This window comes from Myotis daubentonii, chromosome X, assembly GCF_963259705.1.
Source record: "Myotis daubentonii chromosome X, mMyoDau2.1, whole genome shotgun sequence".
Taxonomy (NCBI): domain Eukaryota; kingdom Metazoa; phylum Chordata; class Mammalia; order Chiroptera; family Vespertilionidae; genus Myotis; species Myotis daubentonii.
Window position 1 is genome coordinate 16,133,963 of NC_081861.1, and position 20,508 is coordinate 16,154,470.

Here is a 20,508-nt window from a genome sequence, read left to right on the forward strand (position 1 = left end):
ATAAAATAAACAGTCATAAAACATTTTCCTTCTTAATATTTTATAAAATAGTATGGGATACCTTCATTCTGTAAGGTCCAAGATAACAATCTAATACCAAATTGTCAAAAGCTGTCTTGGCCAGTATTCTTCCTTCCTTAACTGACCCTAAAACCTCTACCCTTGTATTTGCCAATAGTTTATAACAATTTGTAACCTTTATAATCCCAGAATTTTTTCTTAATTTTTAAGCATTTTGTGTCCTCTTATAATAAGTCCTCTGTGAAATGAGGTGTGGTGTAAATAGATATTAAATATTCACTTAGATTTATATATATATATATATATATATATATATATATATATATATATAGTATGATTCACTTAATCATCATTTAATATTAATTATGCAAAAAGAAAATTGATGATGGGCAGGGGCTAACTAGCAATATGATGGCCTCTATTTTATCAGTTAATTGATGAGTATTGTGTATTTAAATAGCTAGATATTTATTTTAACTAAGCATGTTCTGGGAAATGACGATACTAAAACTTAAAAGGCACAGTCACTAAAGCCATAGGAGCCAGACTGAAATTCTCCTGCACCCAAAGGGGACACTTAATAGATTTTCCTCTAAAACTCTTCCATAGTGTAATTCAGTGACCCAGATTCTATATGAACAAAGGAATGGGGTTGGGATAATAAACTGAATGCAAAGCTGGAAATGTTACAAAATAGTCTCCTAAAAACACTTATATTTACCACCAGCACAACCCCTCCAGTACCTTGGAAGCAATAATTCAGTCATTTTGCATTCACCTCAGAATATGTATTGGTGGGACCATAATAGAATATCTAAAGAAACTGCCATTTACCCTTGAGAACTATATCTCAAATTATTGAGCCTTTAGCCTCACAATAGGAAGAACAAATTACATAAATAATTTGTGGTATGACAATTCTATTATCTGTGATTTACAGGGTCAAACTAGGCACTAGCTTGTTAATTAGATTCATTTATTGAATCTATAGAATGCATTAAACAGTGATGCAGACACTTGGGTACAAAATGAATACAACATGGGCCCTGTCCTCAAAGAGATCACAACCAGTTGGGGTGCAAAGAAGTGAAGAAACAAAAACTGAAACAATTTTAATTAGTCTACACTATGATCATTGGTAAAACAAAGGTTGAACAATATGTTTTGGAAATCCTAGAAGATGAGGATCTTGATACATTAATGCTGGGCAGAGAAGAAGGAAATGACATGTGGGGAGAGGGAGCAGTGGGCAAAACCTCAGAGAGAAATCTGGTCCCAGCCCCATTCCTTTGTTCAGATAGAATTTGGGCCACTTAATTACACTATGGAAGACTTTTAGGGAATAATCAATTAAGTTGCCCCTTTTGGTGCAGGAGAATTTCAGTCTGGCTCCTATGGCTTTAGTGACTGTGGCCTTTAATGTTTTAGTATGTCATTTACCAGAACATGCTTAGTTAAAATAAAGATATTTGGAGGTTGGGAGGCTGTTAAGAGAAGTTTACAAGACTCAAAGATCCTCAACCTACCCCAGAAAGCGGTATTTCTTAAAAACATGCCTACATACCAACTCCTCCCAGATAATTTGAAACTAATATCTGGAAGTGATTTCAGACATCAGAATAGTTTCAAAGTTCTCCCAGATGATTCTAATGAACAGCGAAAGTTGCAATCTCCTGGGACTTCATTGCATTATCATTAAAGCGATGATGCAATGGAGAAGAAAGGCTAGGAGGGAGGACACAAATTAAAGAAACAATTCTTTTTTTTAAAAAAAAAAGAGACATTTCTAATGTAGAATTTACAGATTCTGGCTTAATTAATGGGAGAATAAAGAGACAAGTTAGATGATGGTTGGATGATGGTATCTCTCACTGCCAGTAAAGAGAACTGAGGAAAATAAATGAGTTTGGAGGAAGACAATCACAAAACCAGGCTCAAGCATATGTAAATTAAGTTCCTCATAAGACTTGTAAGGGGATGTCCTTTGGACAACTGGATTTATAGAGATGGAGTTGAGGTGAGAAATGTAAACAAAGAGAATCTATGAATAGCCCTTTGATCAGATACTCTGTTTGCTGGCCTGGCTCTCTTAGAACTATAATTATTCTAGTTTTGGATTCAGACTGAACACACATTAACTGAATACTTATATGTGCCCAGAACTATTATGATTCCACATATCATTTTCCAGATGATTGTAGAATAATGAAAAGGAATTGCTTGGGAAAACTTACCTTCCAGAGACAAATCTTCACAGAATAGTTCTTAACTTTGTTCATTGAAATCACCTGCAGAAATAAAAACAAACAAACAAAAAGGCTGCTTAGGTCACATGCCAGGCCAATTAAATCAGAATCCCCAAAACAAACTCATAGATAAGGACTACAGATTGGTGGTTACCAGATGGTAGCTGGAGGACAAAATGGGTAAAAGGTCAAATATATGGTAATGAATAAAAACTAGACTTTAGTTGGTGAGCACACTATCAAAATATGTGCATATATTGAATTATACTGTGATACACCTGGAACATATAATGTTATAAACCAGAGTTACCTCATTAAAAAATAAGTTAATTAGAAAAAGAAAGAATCCCAGGTTAGCACCCAGGCAACAATATTTTCTTAAGTTCCCCTGGTGGTTCAGATAAGCCACCAAGGTGGAGGACCACTGCTTTAGAGATCACTATTTCCAAAGCATGTATATTTCCATGATTAAAGGCAGAACCAGCCAGAAGCTCCTAGGCTGGACCAACACATGGGTGAATCTCATGATGATGCACAAAATGAACTATTTCTGGAAATATTCCAAAACTTTGGAATCTAATTTTAACCACCTACTATATTTTGTAGGCACATATCTCAAGTGTCTATTTGTATTGGGTTATTCCATTTCCAAAGCATAAACTATCTTATACCCTAGTTAAAGTAATAAAGAGTGATGATTCCTTTTATGAAACAACTAGAGGCAAAGTTCATGGATTTGTGCATTGGTGGGGTCCCTCAGCCTGGCCTGTACCCTCTCGCAATCCGGGACCCCTTGGGGGATGTTGGATTGCTGGTTTCAGCCCAATCCCTGCAGGCCAGCTTGCAGTCCGACCGGCAGTCTGACATCCCCTGAGGGATATAGTAGTGCAGGAAGTGGCAGGCGTCCAGGAAGGAGCCCCGACCTAGGCCAGGCACCATGCCAATGGTCCTGTTTATCCTGGCCCCACTGCACCTGCTGCCACCACCGCCACTTGATAATGCTGCCCCGTAGGCAGGAGAGGCTCGTGCTGCTTCAGCTGCACTCACCAGCCATGAGCCCGGCATCTGGCGCCTGTCAGGCAGCTAAGCAATGCTCCCACTATGGGAGTGCACTGACCACCAGGGGCAAACACCTACATTGAGTGCCTGCCCCCTGGTGGTCAGTGCACATCATAGCGACTGGTCAAGCCATCCTTTGGTCATTCAGTCACTTAGGCTTTTACATATATAGATGCTAAAATGTTGCCAGCTCTTGCACTCAGAGATTCACTGTAACTTAGTTCTGTTTTGATATTTATAATTTCTTTTTAAAGTCACATTGCATCTACCCTTTGCTCTATAAGTCTTGCAGTGGCCTTTGGCCAAAAGCAATAAAATTCTGACCTGAAGATATATAATAAGGAATGCTCTGCTGTTCTTTCTCCAGCAACCTAATAAAATCCATAGCACTGTGAGCAAAAGTCTTTATACTCTTCTTATGATGCCAAATCAGTGGCATTTCCCTAGGTTGATTGCAGTCGATTGAAGTGGTTTTTCAAACCTAGAAAAGCAAGCAGTAACAAATAATTTTTCTCACTGTGCCTTTTTTTCTTAGAACTTGGCTGTGCCTGAGCCCTCTTAATTTTGCAGAAGAAAGGTATCCCTGAGACTCTATTAGCCTTCTTCAAGCTATTCACCCAATTCACAGCTATTAATCCAGTAATGCCGAGTCCCAAGGGAACCTGACACATATTACAACTAATACTAGCTAAGTCCTCTTGTAAGAGGGTTAGAGCTGAAATGGCCTTTTGATATAATCAAATCTAACCATGTTCTTATACACATGTCCAAATGAGATTCAGAGAGATACAAGGCCTGCCCAATGTCATACAGGATTGGAACCAAGCCACCCTGATGTTTCACCCCTTTTCTTTAAATTTGGCTCTAAGTCAGCGGTTCTCAACCTGTAGGTCGCGACCCCTTTGGGGGTTGAAGGACCCTTTCACAGGGGTCGCCTAAGACCATCCTGCATATCAGATATTTACATTACAATGCATAACAGTAGCAAAATTACAGTTATGAAGTAGCAACAAAAATAATTTTATGGTTGGGTCACAACATGAGGAACTGCATTTAAAGGGTCAGAAGGTTGAGAACCACTGCTCTAGGTGATTACAGACATTCAGAAGAATAATGAGGCCTAGCTCTAACCAGAAATTCATCCTCAAAATCTGAAATCTCTCCCTTTCCTATGATGATAGTGCCACTGCTAAATATGGAACAAAAGACCTTAGGCTTCCAGCCATAATTCTAGTGCTCACCCTGTAAAAGCTACAGTATTCTCACCTCCACTGGACAAAAACTCAGGGCTCAACATGTGAAATGACCCAGTTCCCATGTAGTCCAAAGCTGATGATGGGGTACACTCTACTGTTCTATTACCTAATGGCTTAGAGCCACCAGCATTGGAGAAAGAGCTGAGGACACTGCCACACATGAGGTGAGTAACTACCTGCCAGAGCTTCAGCTTCCCCATCTGTAAAATAGGGAAAACAATAGCACCTGTCATGTAGGATTAGAGGATCACACTAGGCAGTGGTTCTCAACCTTCTGGCCCTTTAAATACAGTTCCTCATGTTGTGACCCAACCATAAAAATATTTTTGTTGCTACTTCATAACTGTAATGTTGCTACTGTTATGAATCATAATGTAAATATCTGATATTCAGGCTGGTCGTAGGCGACCCCTGTGAAAGGGTGGTTCGACCGCCAAAGGGGTCGCGACCCACAGACTGAGAACCGCTGCACTAGAGCAATGGTTTTCAGTTGGAGGTGAAGTTATTCTCCATGTCAGAGGACATTTAGCCATGTCTGGAAACATTTTTGGTTGTTCATAGTATTTTTTCATAATTGTTTGTATTTCTGTGGGATCGGTTGTTATTTCACCTCTTTCATTTCTGATTTTGTTTATTTGGGTCCTCTCTTTGCTTCTTGGTGAGCCTGGCTAGAGATTAATCAATCTTGTTTATCCTTTCAAAGAACCAGCTCTTGGTTTTGTTGGTCTTTTGTATTGTTTTTTTGGTCTCTATTTCATTTATCTCTGCTCAGATATTTATTATTTACTTCCTTCTGCTTATGCTGGGCTTTTCTCGTTGCTCTCTTTCTAACACTTTAAGTTGTAGGGTTAGATAATTTATTACCATTTTTCCTTGGTTTTTTTTTTTTTTTTTTTTGCTGTAGGCTTGTAGAGCTATGAAGTTCCCTCTCAAGACTGTTTTCATCGTGTCCCATAGATTTTGGAATGTTGTTTTCATTGTCGTTTGTTGCCATGATGCTTTTTATTTCTTCTTTGATCTCTCTGGTAACCCAGTCATTGTTTAATAGCATGCTATTTAGTCTCCAGGTGTTTGATTTTTTATTGTTTTTATTGTAGTTTATTTCTAGTTTTATGCCACTGTGGTGTGAGAACATGCTTGATATGATTTCTATCTTCTTGAATTTGAAGAGACTTTGCCTGTGACCCAATATATGGTGTATCTTTAAAAATGACCCATGTGCACTTGAGAAGAATGTATGTTTTGTGGCGTTGGGGTGAAATGTTCTGAAGATGTCAATTAATTCCATCTGATCTAGTGAGTCATTTAGGATTACTGTTTCTTTGCTGATTTTTTGTTTAGAGGATTTGTCCAATGGTGATAGTGGTGTATCAAAGTTCCCTACTATGACTGTATTGCTGTCAATGTCTCCCTTGATATCCTCCAGAAGTTTTGTTTGTTTGTTTGTTTTTTAATGTATTTGGTGTGTATATATTTACCAGAGTTATTTCGTCTTGTTGGATTTCTCCCTTTAGTATTATGAAGTGGCCTTCCTTATCTCTTGTTATGGCCTTCACTTTGAGATCTAATTTGTCAGATATAAGTATTGCTACCACAGCTTTTTTTTCTCTTTCCATTCACCTGAAAAACCTTTTTCCATCCCTTCACCATCAGTCTGTGTGAGTCCTTTGTTCTGAGGTAGGTCTTCTGTAGACAGCAGATATGGGTTATGTTTTCTTATCCATTCAGTTACCCTATGTCTTTTGATTGGGGCATTTAATCCATTTACATTTAAAGTTATTATTTATAGATACTTGTTTGTTGCCATTTTTATTTTTCCTTCTTCGCTTCCTATTCCTTCTTTTTATAGCAGTCCCTTTAGCATTTCTTGCATTGCTGGTTTGGTGGTAATAAACTGCCTTAGTCCTTTTTTGTCTGTGAAGCTACTGATTTCCTCAATTTTGATTGATAGCCTTGCTTGGTACAGTATTCTTGGATTCAGACCCTTGCTCTGCATGACTTTGAATATTTCATTCCATTCCCTTCTGGCCTGATGTGTTTCTGTTGAGAAATCAGTCACTAGTCTGATGGGGGATCCTTTGTAGGTAACTTTCTGTATCTTTCTGGCCGCTTTTAAGATTCTTGCTTTGTCGTTGGTGTTTGCCAATTTAATTATAATGTGCCTTGGCGTCGGTCTTTTGGGGTTCATTTCGTTTGGGACTCTGTGAGCTTCGTGGATTTGTGTGAGTTTTTTCTTCCCTATATGAGGGATGTTTTCTGTCATTATTTATTCAAACAGGTTTTCTGTTCCTTGCTCAGTTTCCTCTCCTTCTGGTCTCCTATTACGTGGATGTTGTTTCGTTTCGTGTTGTCACAAAGTTCCTTTAGGCTCTCCTCTTGTTTTTAAGTTTGTTTGTTTTTTTCTAGATACTCTCTGTTTGGGTATTTTTTTCTACCTTGTCTTCTAGCTCACTGATGTGGTCCTCTGCTTCTTTTGATGCTTTCTATTGAGTTCTTTACAGCAGAGATGTCATTTTTCATTTCTTCTTGGTTCTTCTTCATTTCCTCTTGGTTCTAACACATATTGTTAAATTTGTCTTCCATTCTTTTCAGTGACCTTATAACCATTTATCTGAATTCTTTCTCTGACATATTGCTTGCCTCTATGTTTTTTACTTCCTTTACTGGTGATGCCTCCTTTTCTTTCGTATGCGGGCTGTTTCTTTGTCTCCCCATTATCTCTCTTCTCCGGGTACCTGGTTATGTACCTCTCTTTCTCCTGTATTTATTTGAAGGCAAAAAATACAACACAACAAGGCACAAGTTACTGAACACCAATGCATTCACAATACTAATAACCCCAAATAAAGGTGACCACCAGAGAGAAGAGAATTAGGAGATAAGAGAAAAAAAGAAAAGAGTGCAAAAGTAATATTGAGAAAAGGAAAAAAGTAAGAGAGAAAATAAAGAGAATAGTTAAGAGGGGGGGAACTATTTATATGGGGAGAAAACTCCAATAGAACAACCACTAATCCCAAAAGATGCAAACAACAAACACCCATAAATGAATGCAAACTACAAACAATTAATAAGAAGCAAGGAGAGGAAAAACTGAGGCAAAACACAAGCAAAAAAACAAAAATAAGAAAAGAGTAACAATCTCACAAACAAGCACAATAACCAATCTAATCAACAATCAAGCAAACAACAATAATAGGACAGAGAGAAAGGAATACAAAACAAAACAAAATAAAACAAAAAAATACTAGAACAAAAAGCCAAAACATAACAAAAAAATAACAACAACAACAAAAAAGGGCAGAGAGAAAATAAATTTGGATAGTGAAGAAAGAGGAGAGATGTGTATGAACTTAGAGTAGGGGATCAGAAATTAGATATATAAATAGGGTGAATTTTTAACAGGGGATAAAAAGAAAGAATAGGGAAAATTTAAAGCAGGAATAGGGTAAGAGAGACAGGACAACAAAAGTGGAAAAGTGAGGAAGAGGGTGTTGGCATAAAGGTAAAGTTGAGATAGAGTATAACGATGTTAAAGGAAAAATGAAAATAAAATGTAGAACAGTAATCCTAAAATAAAATAAAATAAAGAGAAAATAAAATGACACTTTAAAAAAAGGTAAAATAGTAGTAGTAATAATACTGATTAAAATAAAAATATAATAATTAAAAAGGTAAAATCAAGTGAGGAAAAAAGAAAAAAATAGTTTCTTAAGTAAAAGATGAAAAAATAAAAATGTGCAGTAGTGAAGGTCATTCACTTCCTCTTACTGTTCTGTTTGGCATGCTTATTTCCTGTCCAGTAGTCAGGACAGTATTGAAGTTCCCTGGGTTCCACTGCTCATCTGTGTTGTAAACCATAGTCCTGCTTTTTCCAGCTGACTGTATTTCTTTGTTTCTTAGACTCCTTTATTTGTATTTACACAAGAGTCAATTTGTGATTCAACCCTTGGGTGGCAGTGTTTCTGGATTGACCTCTGGGTCTATAAGTCCTCTCTAGCCAGTATTTAGATTTTGTTTTCCCTGTCGCACTTAACACTAGTTTGGGAGAATGGACTGCCCCAAAGCTGGTTCTCTGATCATTTCTTCCTGCTCTGACCCCCAGGTTCCACAAAAACAACTTTCCCCTGCAGTCTCTGAGAGTGCCCCCAGTTGGGTGATCCTATGTACTGGGCTTAGTAATCAAAAGCAAGGATTTAAAGAGGAAAAAAAGAGCCAGAGTAAGTGTGCATACTCGCGACTTTTACCCTCTGGCACTGAGCACAATTCTGTGAATGTCTCTGTGTGCATCTATTTTGCCCCTGGCACTAAGCAGCCGGCACACTATTACAATTTCAGGCTGCCTTTTTGCACCCAGTCCAGCTATGGGTTTCTTTTTAGAGTTCCCTTCTGCTAGCAGCCCTGTGGATCCCCTTTCACATTTGTGGGTCTCGCTAGCCCCAATGGCCCATGGATTTTGTGGGTCTCAGACTTCCCTGGAACCTCTACCTCCAGTTGTGCATGTTCCTCTCTCCAGCCTGGATTGCAGACCTTACTTGTTCCTAGGCAAAATCTGAACTTTCCATGAGAAGGTGGAGAGGTCCTCTGAGTCTGCGTATTTGTGCTGCTTGAGATCCGGTGTTCCTGGGTTCGCAGCTGTTCCCTGGGTGTTGTTGTAGATTCCTGGGATGTATAGGCTTCCGATAACAGCCACTATCCCCTTCAAGATGGTGCAGTCTCCAATTCAGAGCCAGTTGCTCCAGGAGAGATTTCAGCAGCAGTGGAGGCTGCCTGGTCAGGGGAACCCGGTCTGGAAATCCCCAACAGTCCCTTGGAGTATAGCTGTCCCTCACCCACAAATATACACTCCCTGTGCGACTACACACTCTCCTTTCATTCTCTCACTCACACACTATCTTGCAATCTTCCTTCCCATTGACAGCCATCTTCAGACTCAAGCTTATTGTTTAGAACTGGCAAGCAGTGCTCATCTTCACTTTCTACAATAGTACGGCATTTTTCCAGGTATGTGGGGGGCAGGATGCTTAGAGCCATTATAATGCTTGTTCTTGGCATGATCTCTTTCATTAAATATTTTTTAAATACACCATTAATAGTAATTATAAGATTACAGTTCAAAATATTTGATAACAACTCACTATGAAGCTGAAATGTTACTGTTCTTTTCTCTAAAGAAGTCAGTGGGAAGCAGGCCTCCTGCAGAGTGCCACCAGTACTGTATCCAGATGCAGTGATGCAAACCATTTTCTACTTCTGAAAAAATGAAAACAAAAACACAACACAGATTGCATCAGCCCTAGGAAGTATAATATATGGATCGGGTAATATCCAAACCAGCATAGCTGTTTCCAGAAAACACACACACATGGACATATGGACATAAGCAAGTCTTCCCCATTTTCATAGTTTCATGTCCATCCTGCCTAACATAAATCTTTTCATTTCAAAATAATCAATCCATAGGAGTTTTAATTTTTAAAAAAAGTTATTTCATACAATCACACTGTCTCAACAATGACCATTTTTTTCTTTCAAGGCACTATTTCTTTTTAAGGAAATTTAAGTAACTCATGGCATATCGATTGTGCTCCATCTTTTCTTACTGATGTGTGCATATGTGAGAAAAAATTGAATTAGTTGATTACTTAATTTTGCTAAAAGTTACCTGGAAGGGGGAAGAACCACACAACACTCCCTGGTGTTTGATTTATCCTCCACCTTACTTAAGGCCCTAGGTTGCACCTTTAGCTTGCCAACACCATGAAGTTGCCAGCTGCTCTACTTCATCTTCATGTTCATTTCTGGAAGGACAAAAATACATCCTATGGCTGATGCTTACCCAGAGACATTTTCTTAGCCCAGGATCACTGCATCACTGGACCATCACTTTAGGAGTCTGGAGATGGATCTTTCCTCAGTTATCAAATGGATGGAAACTCCATGGTTATGTCTACACTAAGTGAGGTATCAGGGGAGTTGCTATTCTAGAATGATTGGCACTGGCAGAGCTAGGCAGGAAACTAAACACTGTGCCAACCTTCATTTTGCCAGATCTAACTAACCTCCATCAGTGCCTGCCTCTTTAGAGAGATACAAGCCCAAGTGAATAGTCACCTGAACTCTGCACCTGATCTGTTTCAGTTTCACTGTCAGAGGTAAAAGCCTTCATTTCACCCTGTCAACACAAGCCACATGACTGCTAAAGGATGTTTGAACTCTGCAACTGGGTACTGTTTCCCAGATTCATTGCCATGAACAAACCTGAACTCCATCCAAGTGTAATTAATCAACTGGGTCATTTTAATGCCCCTCCATATTTTAAGGTTTCTTACAAATGAAAATACAAATTTCCCAAATGATGGCTCATTGTACTAAGCAGTCCAAGCCTCACAAACAAAAGGCATCAATACTAAGTTTTATTCATTTTATTGAACTGTGTTCAAAGAAACAAGATGTTTACAGGGCGCTTTAATTTATTTAATCCCCCTTGATGTTCACAGGTTGATCACTATTAAACTTCAGCCTATAATATAAAGTGAGCATAGACATGAACACTCTGAATCCAAGAAGGATTAAAACCCCCCAAATTAATTCAGATATAAATTCCAATATAACCTTATTACTGTGACCGAAGTATTTGTGTGTGCATGTGTGTGTATCGCTAATTTACTCCCAGTAGACTCTGATGTACAAAAAGGCACCTTAACAAAGGGAAAGGCTGGAGCTGTGGGCACCTTTTATGCCCACGGTGTCTGATTCATTCTTAAGGAACTGAGAACTTAATCTTCCAAAATGTCTAAAAGACCATCTTATGCCCCACCTCCCACCCAAGCTCTTGCAACACAAATGCCCAGCACACCAGAGTTTGTGGGATATAATCCATACAGTCATTTCGCCTACAACTACAGGCTGGGAGGGAACCCGGGCACCAACAGTTGGGTCAAGGCATCCCCTGGTATTACGATTCCAAAATCCCCCAAAGCCTCCAGATAAGCCGCTGATACCCTACATGAGGTACAGCAGAAAGGTCTGGGACCAATAAAAGGCTTCCAACCCAGACTTAAAGTTGTGGGAGATTGGCAAGATTATTGGTGTCATGTGGCAAGATCTCACTGATGAAGAAAAACAAGAATATTTAAACAAATACAAAGCAGAAAAGATAGAGTACAATGAGTCTATGGAGGCCTACCACAATTCCCCCGCATACCTTGCTAACATAAATGCAAAAAGTTGTGCCAAAGCCACTTTACAGGAAGAAAGTCGACAGAGGCAGTCTTGCATGGAGAAAGGAGAACCTTACATGAGCATCCAGCCTGCTGAAGATCCGGCTGATTATGATGATGGCTTTTCAATGAAGCATATAAGCCACCACCTGTTTCCAGAGAAACCACCGCCTCAAAGTGAAATCCTTAGTGAAAATGTGGTGCCAGATGTTCGGTCAGTTGTCACAACAGCTAGAATGCAGGTCCTCAAACTACAGGTCCAATCCGTAATGGTTCATCAACAAAAACTAGAAGCTGAACTTCTTCAAATAGAGGAGCGACACCAGGAAAAGAATAAATTCCTGGAAAGCACAGATTCATTTAACAATGAACTTAAAAGATTGTGTGGTTTAAAAATAGAAGTGGATATGGAAAAAATTGCAGCTGAAATTGCACAGGCAGAGGAACAGGCTTGCAAAAGGCAGGAGGAAAGGGAGAAGGAGGCAGCAGAGCAAACTGAACACAATCAGAGCAGCATTGTTCCTAAGGAAGAACAAGCAGCTAATAAGACCAAAGAAAAGAAAGAAGACGAGAACATTCCAATGGAGACAAAGGAGACACACCTTGAAGAAACAACAGAAAGTCAGCAGAATGGTGAAGGCACATCTATTCCTGAGGACAAGGAAAGTGGACAGGAAGTGGTGGACAGTATGGGGAAGGAAGGGACCACTAATAGTAACACTGGTTCAGACAGCAACAGCACCACAGTGGAGGAGCCACCAACAGATCCCACACCAGAAGATGAGAAAGAAGAATAAATGTTGCCTTGTTTTATGTATTCCAAATCCTTTTTCAAATGAAAAAAAAATGTTTTTTAGTTTTAATGGTGTTATGTGATTTGTGTACTTATATTTTTCTTGTCCATATCATGCCACCAAAAGCTTTTGGACCATATAGCATCATGAGCCAAATGGCATAGTCACCTTTTTTAAGTGGTTGTGATGATGGTTCTCTTCCTTAGATCTTGTTTTTACCCTTCACTGCTGGAAGCCTCAATTAATTTAAATTAATTGAAAACATGCCAATTTTTGGAGAACTTTTCTTTGATGCTGCAGAATCTACTCTTAGAAATGTCTTCCTACAGCTCACTGAGGTGCTTACCAAAACCATAGCTTTAAATCTCCTCGGTCCCTATCAACAGCTTCCTGAAAGTTCCCTTTCCTGTGTACTTCCACAAAGGTACCTTCTTGAAAATGTAATCATTTATGAGTATATGTTTGTTCACTTGCCCTTTTCATTTGTAATTAATGTCAGATAACCAAGAGTTCTGTTAAAGTGTTGAGTGTACCTGCAACTATTCTTGGATCATATTAACCAAGAAATAGTCTCCATGGAGTAGTCACCAGCTTATGAAATAGTCATTAAACCAAAAATGGCACGTGTAAAAAAAAGTACCTTATTTCTCTATAGCAGTGGTTCTCAACCTTGGCTGCACATTAGAATCACCTGGGAATCTTTTTAAAATCCTGATTTCTGGGCCTCATCCTCTGGAAATTCTGTTTCTTTGTTACTAATGTTGTGGCCCCACCCCATAACAAAGAAACAGAATTTCCAGAGGATGAGGTCCAGAAATCAGAATTTTTAAAAGATTCCCAGGTGATTCTAATGTGCAGCCAAGGTTGAGAACCACTGCTCTATAGTTTATCAAACTTCCCCATGATCCCAATCACCAAACACTCCTGGATATTGGGACATACTTCTTGCAGATGAGTAAACTCAGTCCAATTGAGTCTCTTCATAAAAGTCTCTTTTTAAATTAGTCTCTCTTGGGAAAATAGTCTCTCCTCTTCTCCTTTTCTTCACAATGGTATGTAGGTATAAGGGGACAGAGGTTATGTTAACTTGTGTGTATTTGTTTCTATGCTGTGTAATAAATTACCACCACCTTAGTGGCTTAAAATACATATATTCATTATTTCAGTGTTTCTAGAGGTCAGGCCTCTGGGCACAACTTAACTTTGTCCTCTGCTCAGAATCTCACAAGGCTACAACTAAGGTGTTAGCCAAGACTGCTCTCTCCTCTGGAGACTCAATTGGGGAAGAACCCATTACCAAGATCACTCAGGTTGTTGGCAGAATTTATTTCTGTGACTTCTTTGAAGTCAGCAACAGAGAATAATACTCTAGATGTATGCCAGCAAAATGGAGTCTTACATAATTCAACATTACAAGGGTAATATCCCTTCATCTTCAGCATAGACTCATGGAAGTGGTACCACATCACATTCTATTATTAGAAACAGGTCACAGGTCCTTCCCACTCTCAGTTGGTTCTCAACCTGTGAGTCACGACCATTGGAAAACACATATAGCATATAAGATATTTACATTACAATTCATAACAGTAGAAAAATTACAGTTATGAAGTAGCAATGAAAATAATTTTATGGTTGGGGGTCACCACAACATGAGGAACTGTATTAAAGGGTCGCAACATTAGGAAGGTTGAGAACCACTGAGTAGAGGGTATTACACAAGTTTGTGAACACAAGCAGCTGGAAATCATAGGAGACCACATTAGACACTTTCTGCCATATTTATGGTAGCATTGGCAAAGAAGAAAGGGTCTTTGGATACACATGGTATTCTCTAGATCTTAGCTGGTGTCTGTAGCAGAACACTCTGTTCTGCTCCTTGCATTGGTGACATTAAAGGTACAATAGGTTCCATCTGGCCTTTTGGGGCAACCAGCTCACAGGCAGCACCAGAGTTCATAGTCTTAATCATTTTTCTTTAGATTTGAGTCTTCATTCACAGAGTAAATTTTGTCCTAATTCTCAGCTACTCATTACTTCCTCAACAGAGTATATGAATCGTCCAGCTTATGTAGTCCATGGGAATCCTTGAGTACTGTCTTTGGCTCATATGTCCATCTGCCATCCTTTATAAGTGCTGCAGTATTACTCTTGTAAAATACTGGACATGGCTGTATGCAGAGCTTCCACACAAGTTCTGAGGCCTCCCAAAGCTATGATAATAGTGCTTTATACCTCTGCTTCCTGATGTTTCAGGCTCCTTCACATCAGCCTGAAAACTTATAAATAACCCCTAACTCTAACCTGCATCTTGAAAGAGATCTGAACGCATTCCTCTCCCTTCCTCTCCTCTTATTTTCCCTATATATCAAAAGAATAGGGTTTCTACTTCTTTCCTCATATCCTGAGTTCTATTTTAAGAATATAGTAAACAGCTATGACCTAGTCATCTATGCCCAGTTTTTCATATGTTAAATGAGAACTAAAGGGATTTAATAAATAAATTTATCTCTCAACAGAGTTGAACTTAAAACAATGGCCTTTCTATGGTTTCACATTAGTCAATTTTTAGACTTAAAAATGATAAACAACCTCTTTTTGGGGGGCAGTTTTTGCCCTCTCTTGTCTTGTGGAAATAAGTCTCATGGTCAGTCTTGGGAGTAGAAGGTTGAAAAAGTAATGATTTGAGGGAAAAATAAAAACGTAACCACAGAAACACACACATATCCAGGAGGTTAAGTAAATGTACTTTATATAGTAACTAGAGGCCTGGTGCACAAAAATTTGTGCACTTGGAGGTGTCCCTCAGCCCGGCCTGTGCCCTCTCACAGTCTGGGACCCCCAGGGGATGACCACCTGCTGGCTTAGACCCGCTCCCTGGGGATTGGGCCTAAGCTGGCAGTCAGACATCCCTCTGGCAGCCGGGAGCCCTCAGGGGATGTCCACTTGCTAGCGGGGAGCAGGCCTAAGCTGCAGTCAGACATCCTTAGCACTGCTGAGGAGGTGGGAGAGGCTCCCACCACCACTGCTGTACTGGGAGCCATCAGCCTGGCTTGTGGCTGAGCAGAGCTCCCTCTGTGGGAGCACACTGACCACCATGGGGCAGCTCCTACATTGAGCATCTGCCCCCTGGTGGTCAGTGTGTGTCATAGTGACCAGTCATTCCCAGTTGTTCTGCTGTTAGGGTCAATTTGCATATTACCCTTTTATTATATAGGAGTGCCAGGCAGCCTGGGTGAGGGGCTGATGGCTGTTTGCAGGCTGGCCACAGCCACTTCAGGGTGGGGGTCCCCACTGGGGTGCCTGGCCATCCTGGGTGAGGGGCTGAGCGCTGTTTTCAGGCTGGCCACAGCCCCTTCAGGGTGGGGGGGTCCTGCTGGGGTGCCTAGCCAGTCTGGGTGAGGGGCTTATGGCTGTTTGCTGGCTGGCCAAGCCCCCCCAGCGGTGACCCTCACCCCATGAGGGTGTGGCCATCCTGGGTTAGGGGCTGATGGCTTTTTGCAGGCTAGCCACAGCCCCCAGGCACCTAAGCTCCCAGTGGAGGCTGGCTGGAAGCAGGTATCTGGGATTTATTTGTCTTCTATAATTGAAACTTTGTTGCCTTTTGCAGAGGCCACAGCCGGCTCAGGGCCGGTGGGAAGCTTGGCTTCCTCCATCACACAGGCAACCAAACTTCCCGCTTGCTCCAGCTCCGTGGCTGCCAGCTGCCATCTTGGTTGGGTTAATTTGCATATAGTCGCTCTGATTGGCTGGTGGGCGTGGCTTGGGTGTAGCGAAGGTACAGTCAATTAGCATCTTTGTCTTTTATTAGTGTAGACTAGAGGCCCGGTGCACGAAATTCGTGCGAGGTGGGGGGAGTCCTTCAGCCCAGCATGCACCCTCTCCAATCAGGGACCCCTTGGGGGATGTCCGACTGCCTCTCACAAACCGGGAACACTGGCTCCTAACCACTCGCCTGTTTGCCTGCCTGATCGCCCCTAACCGCCTCTGCCTTGCCCTGCACCTGGGACCTAGGATTCCCTCCTCCGGCCAGTTGCAGGCACCCAGGACCCAGACCGGCTTTGTCTGGGCTGGCCACAGCTGCAGGGGACAGTGAGCAGACAGCTTCACCTGGGCCGCAGCCGCTGGTGCCCAGGACTGCAGGGCAGGCAGCTTGTCCCTCTCCCTGGCCACAGCCCTAGTTGCTGGCGCCTGGGACCACAGGGCATACGGCTTGTCCCTCTCCCAGGCTTCAGGCACAGGCACAGGCATAGGTGCAACCGCTTATGCCTGGGACTGCAGGGTGGGCAGCTTGTCCCTCTCCTGGGCCACAGCTTGGCTGGTCCCCATTCCTCTTTCCCCTGTGTTGAGTGTCTGAGCTGTTATGGCATGAGGGCATGACAACCATTTGCATATTAACTCTTTATTATATAGGATTCCTTTGCAATTGTTTTCAAAATAAAATGGTAGAGCCCCATTTTGTTGAATTCTAGAATAAAGCTCACCCAACTAGTGATTACAGTAACCCTACAGCAGTGATGGCAAACCTATGACACGCGTGTCAGAGGTGACACACGAACTCATTTTTTTGGTTGATTTTTCTTTGTTAAATGGCATTTGAATATATAAAATAAATATCAAAAATATAAGTCTTTGTTTTACTATGGTTGCAAATATCAAAAAAATTCTATATGTGACATGGCACCAGAGTTAAGTTAGGGTTTTTCAAAATGCTGACATGCCGAGCTCAAAAGGTTCGCCATCACTGCCCTATAGTGATCACTTCAGTCCTCATGATGGTTGTGTGAGACCTGGTACCACTATAGCCCCTGGGCCTGTATCTTTCAATATTTACAGCCTCCTCTTGTTGCCCAAGGATGCTAGAAATATATCTATATTCTGTTTGCCCCATGGCATGAAAGAGTTTGGGAAGCACTGCTCTGGAATGTCATTGCTAGGACAGAACTCTAAAATAGTAAAATACTAAAACTGGTAAAATCCATCTGTCCTTCTACAATTTATAAGAATAAACTTTAATCATATATATATATAACCTGCTGCTATATTTGATTTTCAATTGTTAGTAACAGGCTGCACTCTGTCATTTACACATTGTCTTGGTTTTCTTATCAGTTGGTTATTAGTTAAGTAAGAGTGTGTGGAACCTATTTTTCTCTATACCAAGCCAAGTGTATCATATGATAACACTACCCAAGATGTTGGCCTCATTACTGGTAGGTTATTACCATTTGTTCCAATAAGCAGACTTGAATATCCAGGTTGTTTAGAGTGGGCCAGGAATGGTGCCATTGAGTGTCATGGGATGGCAATACTGGAATCTCGTTGCCTTCCATGGGAACTTCTCTCTACCTCCTTTTCTGACCCCTTTGCTCTATTTTTCTATCTCCTTCTCCCTGGCTCCCTGACTATTTCCTAGCCTTATTATGGGGCTAGTGGGTTCTAGTCTAGCCAAGCAGGCTTATGGGGGAGCAGTATTGTTATCACATCAGCAGTAATAAATGCTTCTGTAGTGCAAGAACAATGGCTCTTTCTTGTCACAATAGAGCCTTGTGAGTCTAGTCTTTGACAGAATGCAGCCCACACTGCAAACATTTTCATGTGTGCATTTTTATTCTGGAGCCAGAGAAAGGCAGAATTTAAAGAGAAATCCAATTATTTACAATGTATTTACAATCATAAAATGAAAACATTAGTAACTCCTCCCCAACACACATGTCACATACAATAGGATTGTGGGGGGAATTATGTGGCTGTGCTCACTTTTAAGCAGATTATATCAGAAAGAATACAAATGAAGTAGAGCATGGGAAATTCCATAACTTGACTCAGTTCTTTTGCATCCACAGCCTCATTCCTATGTTCATCATAGCATGACATTTAATGCTGTCTGGAAATCTCTTCATAATCTCACCCCCCCAAAAAAAATATAATAAAAACAAGATGGGACTTGGATTAAAAGAAAAAAATCCAAATCAAAGAAATCCAGCTGCCCAGATCCCAGGGAGCTCATAATGATAGTCTTTCCTACAGGATGCAGTAGTTGGAAATTCAGAAAAAAATAATTTATTTGGTACATACATACCACTGAGGATGAGAAATTATTTCTGCATGGAAACCCAGCAAGTGGCACCTCATTAAATAGGACCTAAACTTAATCTAACTTAGAATAGATAAAAAAGAAAGGATTCATATGAAGCTCTCCAGCCTGGAGTTTTAATCTCAGAGCTTTGTAGTATAATGAATGAATTAATTAGGGCAAGTGACTAACAACAAAGAAGATATCACTTATTTTTTTAACTAAAACATTACTGAGCTTAGAGTAACGTATTAATTGTTTACAAACAGGGTCAGACTGCATATGAGAGAGGAAGAGGGAGGGAGAGTGAATGAATGAATGAGTCATGAATGGAAGGTGATGCTAAAATGATAAGTAATTTCCAATCTTTTGGAGTACAGCACTTTATCTTGTTGTAATTTGATGCCCTACTTATTTCCTCTCTCAAAAAAAATGTTGTGTGGTCATTTAAGAAACGCGGCCATTGAAAATTTCTTCTGTAGCATAAAAATGGTCAAACAAACAAAAACATCTGTCACAATATTACACAAGTTAATTGGAGATACTTGTGGATACCAAGCAATGAAAGCTTTAAATTTATCTGTTAATATTGATATAAAGAGCCCTGGCATTTGGAAAAACAATTAAAAAGTAAAAATAAAAACAGCAATCCAATGAAGGTTATTTTGGTGACTGTATGAGACCAATCATCTCAGCAGGAGAAAAAAGATCAATTTGTACTAGCACATCAAACTTCAGTTGTTAGCATACCAAATAACTAGCTAGCTTTTTTTTTTTTTTTTACTATTGTAACTGGTCATATTTATAAGAAAAAAACACATACCTAATATTCAAAACTTATCTGTTTTCATTTATTCATCATTGAAACCCTAATAATTGGGTATTTAACACATTTTTGTTCACAACATGGATGATAAGATGGGGGCAAGAGTAAATGAATAAATACAGGACTATGACTTCCATAGGCATAATCTCCTGACTGTATTTTTCCTATAACTACATGGGCAACAAACAGGAACTGTTTAGAAGGATCATATTTTGGCTTAAATTTCCATGAAAATTTTTCTTTAACCTATTTGACAAATATTTATTATTAGTCTCATATAGTAGGCATTGCCCTATGTACCAAGGTGCATCAGTAAGCAAAATGAGCACACTCCCTGCCTTCTTGGAGATAACATCTAGAGCCAAGAAAGAAAACAGTCACACAACTCAATATAAAATAGCAACTGTAATAAGAACTATGGTAGACATACAGAAGGCCAAGAGACATGAAAAAGTGCTCAAAGTCACTAATCATCAGACAGAGAGATGCAAATTAACATGACACTGAGGTATCACCTCATACCTGTCAGAATGGCTATCATCAACAAATCAACAAACGACAAGTGTTAGAGAGGATGTGGAGAAAAGGAACCCTAGTACACTGCTGGTGGGAATGCAGACTGGTGCAGCCACTGTGGAAAACAGTATGGAGTTTCCTCAAAAAAATTAAAAATGGAACTGCTATTTGACCCAGTGATCCCATTTCTATAAGTATATCCTGAGAAACCTGAAACACCAATCAGAAACAATATATGCACCCCTATGTTCATAGCAACACAATTTATAATAGCTAAGCTCTGTAAATGGCCAAAGTACCTCAAAGGAGATGAGTGGATAAAAAAAAAGCTGTGGTATATCTACACAATGGAAAACTACACTGCTGTAAAAAAAGAAGAAACACTTAAATTTTGCAACAGCATGGACGGTCCTGAGAGTATTATGCTAAGCAAAATAAACCAGAAAAAGTAAGTATCACATGATCTCACTCATACGTGGAATCTAATGAACAAA

The 20,508-nt window shown here is 40.0% G+C and overlaps 1 pseudogene; it reads left to right on the plus strand.

Annotated features, from left to right (window-relative positions):
• The first annotated feature begins 11,336 nt into the window (after positions 1-11,336).
• On the plus strand, positions 11,337-13,219 carry LOC132223868 (SWI/SNF-related matrix-associated actin-dependent regulator of chromatin subfamily E member 1-like; annotated as a pseudogene).
• The last annotated feature ends 7,289 nt before the right edge of the window (positions 13,220-20,508 follow it).